The following is a 7521-nucleotide window of genomic DNA, read 5'->3' as shown; positions in this document are numbered from 1 at the left end:
CCTTCTATCATTAAAAATAAAATAATATCTTAGGAAAACACATTGGCATAACGGCAGCTGTGCAGCAAATTGAGGCTCAAAGTCTGTATCTATTTGTGGTTAAGCTTGAGGAGAAGGAGAAAGGTAAAATGATAACATGCATCGGAGAGCACCACAAAGAAAGGTGTAGGCCAGTTCATGGTACAAGGGCTGCATGCAGGTCAAGATAGCCCATTTCCAAGAATGCTATAGTGGCTGGACAGGCACTGGACATGTCCTGAACTCAGTGTCAGACGTGGCTGCCGAATACTTGGATGAAGTGAAGCAGCTGACAGATCTCATGCTGCCCCATCTGAAGACTGTCCTGGCCAGGCAGAGGATGGATGAGGAGACCTTCCCAATGGACCCTGTCAGTGAACAGGCTAGTAACATTGATGGCACCCCTGTGCACAACATTGGGATGGAGAGACAATGTGGCAAGGTGGACTACAAACTGAAGAAGTTGGGCACACTGAACGCAGTCAATAGGTCAATAATTTTACAGAAGAGCCAGGAGCTTCAGAGGTTTCAAGGCAGCAGCACAAGCAAAAAGGGAGGTTGAACTCAACTGGAGTAAATTCATGAAGGCAAAATTCGAGAGTAGGGCAGATGAGAAACAAGAGATGGCTCAAAGAAAGGAGAGTAAGAGACTAGACATGCTGGACACACTGAAATCTTTTGATGGCCCCTTCACGATAGTGGGGAAGTTGAAAAGTTCCTTGTGGATGAAAGTCTGCACAAGAATGCAAAGCTGCAGAGAATGAAGCTTGAGGTTCAGTTTGCCAGAGAAAGCACCAAGCTTCTGCCTAAAGTCAATCCTATCTTCACAATCCAGGTGACACTTCCCAGAAATGGCAAAAGTGCAATTCTCCAAGTCATAATGGATACTTAGAATTTTATGGTGGTGGTAAGTATTCATGAAAACAGGTAGCCTAACATTAGTGAATGGGTGAATTCTGGAAATAACCTAAAAATCTTACACAGTGCACCTTTAAGCAAGGGGTTTCTTTCGTGCTTTCAATTTTGCAAAATCATCCACCACATCATTGAAGTCCAACTCTCTTGTCAGCTCACTCTCAATTGCCATTAGAGATAACGCATTTAATCTTTTCTGAGTCATTCTTGTGCGCAGCTCATTTTTTACTCTTGACAAAAGAGAGAATGAGCGTTCTCCCTCACAGTTACTGACCGGTAGAGTGAGAAAAATCTGTAGCGCAATGTATGTATTAGGAAACGTAGGCTGTAGTCCAAAATGTATTATTGTTTTGAGCAGTCCTGAAGGGGTCCTCTCCTCATCAGTGTTGTTGAGCTGTATAAAAGATTTGAACTGTATAAGCTCCTGTCCAAGACTTTCATTGAGGTCAGATGGGTATGATTCAGTGAGAATCTTGGCCTTGTGAAGGACTGAAGCATTGGACTCTGTATCCAAAGAGAAAAGGACACTGAACAAATTGTTCAGATGTTTGTAGGCCTCCAGACGGTGATTAAGGCTTGAACTCAGTTGATCAATAGAGGCAATAAATGTCTCTATTTGAAACAGTTGCCTTCCCTCAAGCACAACATCTGGGGATGCTGATTCATCAGCAAACTTTTTACGTTTCCTCGTCCGTTCAGCCCTGTAAGATGGGGTGCCACCCAACATGTTTAAGGCTTTCTGCTCAAAATGATCAAATAGATCTCTTTGGGAGAGAACAAAGGTGCGCAGAGATTCCAGCAATCTAACTGCTGTACCAAGGTCCATGTCTGCTTTTTGAAGTTGCAGACTTGTGGCCTGAAATCTGGACAGAACAGTGTCCCAAAAGCCTGCCATGAAGGCCATCTCAAGTGAATCCAGCTTCCGCACTAGACTGTCAGCTTCAGTTCGTGTGTCTCGTTTCTCTGTGTCATCAGTGGAAATAACCTGTAGTGCTGCTTTTATTTTACTGTAGTTCTGCCACAGTGCTTTGGTAGATTCTGCACGGCAACTCCAACGCGTGTTGGATAAAGCTTTAAGTGTGAGATCTATGTTGGAATTGCCAAATACCCTGTCCCATCGGTGTGTGGATGCAGTTGTGAAGTTGTAAATAGACTGAATCAAGTCAAAATACTTAGAGACTTCATTTCCACATCTGTCAATGCTGTTGACTCCCACCAAATTCAAAGAGTGAGCTGCACATGGAATATAGTGTATTAATGGGTTGCTTTTCTTTAAGTGAGCCTGCAACCCATTATACCTCCCTGACATGTTGCTGGCATTATCATAAGCCTGCCCCCTGCAATTTGACAGCTCTAACCCTAGATTTTCCAACACAGACATGACACAGTTAGCCAAACTTTCACCTGTATGGCTAGTAATGGGCTCAAAACCCACAAAGCGTTCAACAACACTGCCCTCTTTGCTAACAAAACGGAATATGAATGTCAATTGGTCCACATGAGATAAATCTGGGGTTGAATCCACAATGATAGAGTAGTATTTGCTTGCTTGCAGTTCATCTGCTATAGCCTGTTTGGTTTTTGCACCCATCAATTCAATGAATTCCTCACAAATGGTGGAGGACAGATATGAGGTATTACCTCGACCCATCTGCCCAAACTTTCTGATGTGATCCTTTAGAAAGGGATCAAATTCAGCCAGGACCTCCAGAATACCAAGGTAGTTCCCATTGAGAGGAGACCCTAACGATTCATTTTTACCCCTAAATGCAAGGCCCCTTTCTGCAAGGAATTTAATGACTGCAACAACTCTTTGTAACACCTGCCTCCAATAGCTGCTCTCTGCCTGAAACTGTTTGAACAGGTCTGCATCAACTGTGGCACCTTTGGCGCGGTTCAAGACTGCTTGCATGCAGGTTATGTGCTCAGCACTTCGCTCATGTTCACCAAATCTTTCTGAGTGTTTCCAATCACAATAGCCTGTCACAAAAGAATGCGTTTTTGGGGAAAACAGTTTGCATGCAAAGCAGTAAACATTACCAGTAGAGGGAGAGTACATCAGCCACTCTCTTTGTACTCGTTGTCCATTGGGCAAGTGTGAAGTAAAATGTTCATTGTTTAGGCATCGGGTTTTGCCTCCTAGCCCACTGTTCCTCACAGAAGCTGGATAATGGCTGTGACGGTTGTGAAATGATTTTGCACCTCTTTGAATAAGAACTTCCTTCATTGACTCAGTGAGGGTCTCAGCCCATTTAGCGGGATCACTAGGTAGAGTTGTCACTGTAGATGGTGTTGAAGAAAGATTCAGCTCATTTTCTATGCTGTCCAGAGGTGCAGTGACCTCACATTCATCCGAGCAACTGGCTACTGCTGAATTGGTTGAATCATAAGCATCAGAAGCATTTGGTTCAGTGTCTACACTTGTAGTGGTCTCAGGATCTTGGGAGCTACATGCTAGCTCAGGTGCATTGCTAACCTTAGCTGAATTTGCAGTAGCATTTATAGAATTGCTTTCAGCAGATGTCTTTGTACTGAAGAAGCTGGAGATATTTGGAACACTCTCAAGTAAAACTGATTCCTTTTTTTTCTTTTCTTGCTGAATTTTTTTTCTAGCTCCTCCACTTAAACGTTTATGATCCATATTTCCCTTCTTTCTTTGCACATTGGCTCTTTGCCTATCACAACAGATAAACCAACTATGTGTGTGTGTGTGTGTGTGTGTGTGTGTGTGTGTGTGTGAGTTTGTTTGTGTGTTTATGATCGGTGCTGCTTCCTTCAAGTGTGTGAGGTGATTTAGAAAACTAGCAACCCAGCATCAACACTCCAAAGCAGAGAATAACAGCTTACTAGCATAGACAATTGAGAGCAGAGAATCAACTGATTCGTCTGATAGACAGCAGGAGAGCAGAGTGGTCAGTGATGATCGAATCAAGAAAATGTCTAAATGGCAAGGGAACAGACTGATTTGTACTGAGGAGAAAGAGAGAGAGAGCCAATTACAGTGAAATATATTCCAAAAGAGCCAAGTGACTAGCTGAAGGCAGGGACAAATGCCTTGGAGTGACCAACAAGAGTGCAAAGTACCAAATGGCAAAATGTGGAAAGACCAACAGGCAGATCTGCTTTTACCTCTTATCTTCACAACCAAAAAGTTGCTAAATGATGTTTTCAGTCGCTAGCCAGGTATGGCCAAAAGACGCGAAATCTAGCGGCAAAGTCGGTCAATCACACTGACAGTGAAACAAATATTTTGAAAAGATAATAATTGTACACCTTTGTGCACTTTAGTCTTCTATCTAAATATTTTCACAAAGGACACCAAGGCAGCTTGCTAGCTATGATGGGAGCAACAATGTCTGATAGACAGCAGGAGAGCAGAGTGGTCAGTGATGATCCAATCAAGAAAATGTCTAAATGGCAAGGGAACAGACTGATTTGTACTGAGGAGAAAGAGAGAGCCAAGTACAGTTAAATATATTCCAGAGCCAAGTGACTAACTGAAGGCAAAGACAACAGCCAGATACCTTAGCAGAGACCAACAAGAATTCAAAGTACCTAATAGCAAGATGGCGAGACCAACACAATAAATTGTATTAGGATTTAATTTATTAACGTTAATCTTAACAGCCAAAAAGTTGCTGAATAATGTTTGTAGTCGCTAGCCAGGTATGCCCAAAACAAGAGTCGCTAAACCTAGCAGCAAAGTTGCTTAATTGCAACACACTCTAGGATTCAGGGGAATTAAGGATAATAAAGATATTAATTGTACAACTTTTTGTACTTTTTTTCTAGTTTTTTGAGTCGCCAGCCATGTATGGCCAAAAGTCGCTAATTGAATGCCAACGTTGCTTAATCGCCAACACACTGGGACTCACTGAAGGACTGACTGAATAAAAAAGATAATTAAGATAATTGTGTACTTTTCTCTTCTGATATTTTCTCTAAGGACCCCAAGCTATCTGCAAGCAGCAATAATGTCTGACAGACAGGAGAGCAGAGTGGTCAGTGATGAATGGCAAGGGAACAGGCTGATTTGTACTGAGGAGAAAGAGAGAGAGAGAGCCAATTACAGTGAAATATATTCCAAAAGAGCCAAGTGACTAGCTGAAGGCAGGGACAAATGCCTTGGAGTGACCAAGAAGAGTGCAAAGTACCAAATGGCAAAATGTGGGAAGACCAACAGGAAGATCTGCTTTTACCACTTATCTTCACAACCAAAAAGTCGCTAAATGATGTTTTTAGTCGCTAGCCAGGTATGGCCAAAAGACGCGAAATCTAGCGGCAAAGTCGGTCAATCACACAGTGAAACAAATAATTTTAAAAAGATAGTAATCGTACAATGTCTTGTACTTTTGTCTTCTTTCTTAATATTTCTCAAAGGACACCAAAATGTCGCTATCTGCAGGCAGCTTGCTAGCTATGATGGCAGCAACAATGTACCTTAGAGTGACTGACCAACAAGAGCTCAAAGTACCTAATGGCAAAATGTGGAGAGACAGACACAATAAATTGCATTAAGATGAAGAGAACTGTTGCTATTATTAATCTTAACATCAACCAGAAAGTCGCTAAATGTCACCAGCCAGGTATGGCCAAAAGTCGCTTAATTGGCCACACACAGTAACAGAGAAACTAACAAAAAAAAGATCATAAAGATAATAGTTGTACAACTGTGTGTACTTTTGTCTTCTTTCTAAATATTTTCCCAAAGGACACCAAAATGTTGCTATCTGCAGGCGGGAGCGTGCCTATGTTCCCCGGGTCCTATGTTCCCCGGGTCCTATGTTCCCCGGTTGTTCCTGGGTCTTTGTATGCGACCGGGGAACTTAGGACCCTTTTTCTAAAAAAGGGTCCTATGTTCCCTGCATTGTATCTGGCGAAATTGCGAAATTGTGCCCTGACCAAAACCATCCCTAAACCTAACCTGTCACAGGGCGTTGTGGAGCACTTTTTTTTGGCGAAATTGTGCCCTGACCAAAACTATCCCTAAACCTAACCTGTCACAGGGTGTTGTGGAGCACTTTTTTGGCGAAATTGTGCCCTGACCAAAACCATCCCTAAACCTAACCTGTCACAGGGCGTGCGGCAGCAGATAGAGCAACTCAAACGCGAACTTCCTTCCTTCGACAACTTAAACGCGTCTCTGTCATGCGTGTCTGCGTGCGTCTTACTTAGTCGCGCATTGGAAGCAGCGGGGAACATAGAACCCTTTTCTGGAAAAAGTGTTGTACGTTCCCCGCAGCGGGGAACATAGAACCCTTTTTAAAAAAAAGGGTCCTTAGTTCCCCGGTAGAGGGGAACATAGGACCCGGGTAACATAGGGACGGGGAACATAGGGATGACTCGCTGCAGGCAGCTTGCTAGCTATGATGGCAGCAACGATGTCTGCCAGACAGGAGAGAGTGGTCAGTGACGATCGAATCGAGAAAATGACAAAATGGGTCAAAGACCAAAAAGTTATTAACTGACAGCAGTGACAAATGTCAGACTGTAAACTTTCTCGAAAGAAAAGGACAAAATGGGAAGATGCTGATAATAACAGCAAAATGGAAAATATAAGAATTTCCAAGTAATGCTCAACTCAAGTGTGTGTGTGTGTGTGTGTGCGCGCGTTAAACTTCTTGTTGAATGATTTCAAATTATCTCTGAGTCTGAACTGAGGGAAAGGAAACCAAATTTTGAGCAGTCTCTCACGAGTTCAAAATACCAAATGAGGAGATTCTAAAAGAACAGACCGGTTTATGAAAGACTTGATGGGGGAGGGGCACAGCTAAGAATACTTGAGTGAGATTCTGTGATCCAAATTCGAGATAGAGCTTTTTGATAATGATAATTTGTCAGAGTAAGGTTGTGTAATCAAAATTTGAGAATGAGCTTTGTCAATCAATCAAGAATATTTGCATTAAGTTCTGTGATCAAAATTCAGAAACAACCTTTAATAATTGATAAAGAATATGTGAGTGAGGTTGTGTGATCCATCCAATTTGAGAATTAGCTTTGATAATAATGATTGAGAGCCTCTGGCCCTCTGTGGATCATGGCCGCGGGGCCAATTTTGCCTGGCCCCTTGGGGCCTCTGAGGGTCGTGGCCGCGGGGCCAAGTTGGCCTGGCCCCTTGGGGCCTCTGACCCTCTATGGATCGGGGCCAAGTTGGCCTGACCCCTCGGGGCCTCTGGCCCTCTATGGATCATGGCCGCGGGGCCAAGTTGGCCTGACCCCTTAGGACCTCAGGCCCTCTGTGGGTCGCGGCCGCGGGGCCAAGTTGACCTGGCCCCTTGGGGCCTCTTACCCTCTATGGATCGTGGCCGCGGGGCCAAGTTGACCTGGCCCCTTGGGGCCTCTGGCCTTCTGTGGCTCGCGGCCGCGGGGCCAAGTTGGCCTGGCCCTTTGGGGCCTCTGGCCTTCTGTGGGTCGTGGCCGCGGGGCCAAGTTGGCCTGGCCCCTTGGGGCCTCTGACCGTCTATGGATCGTGGCCGCGGGGCCAAGTTGACCTGGCCCCCTGGGGCCTCTGACCCTCTATGGATCGTGGCCGCGGGGCCAAGTTGGCCTGGCCCCTTGGGGCCTCTGACCGTCTATGGATCATGGCCG

General features: G+C 44.4%; 1 protein-coding gene across 1 annotated transcript in view; it reads right to left on the bottom strand.

Moving 5' to 3' along the window:
• Nucleotides 1–7521, bottom strand: part of irf4a (interferon regulatory factor 4a) — a 29412-nt gene that overhangs the window by 20598 nt on the left and 1293 nt on the right. The window lies entirely within an intron of this gene.

This window comes from Entelurus aequoreus, linkage group LG16 (assembly GCF_033978785.1).
Source record: "Entelurus aequoreus isolate RoL-2023_Sb linkage group LG16, RoL_Eaeq_v1.1, whole genome shotgun sequence".
Taxonomy (NCBI): Eukaryota; Metazoa; Chordata; class Actinopteri; order Syngnathiformes; family Syngnathidae; genus Entelurus; species Entelurus aequoreus.
Note: the sequence above shows the minus strand (reverse complement) of the source record. Positions and strands in the feature narration are given on the sequence as shown.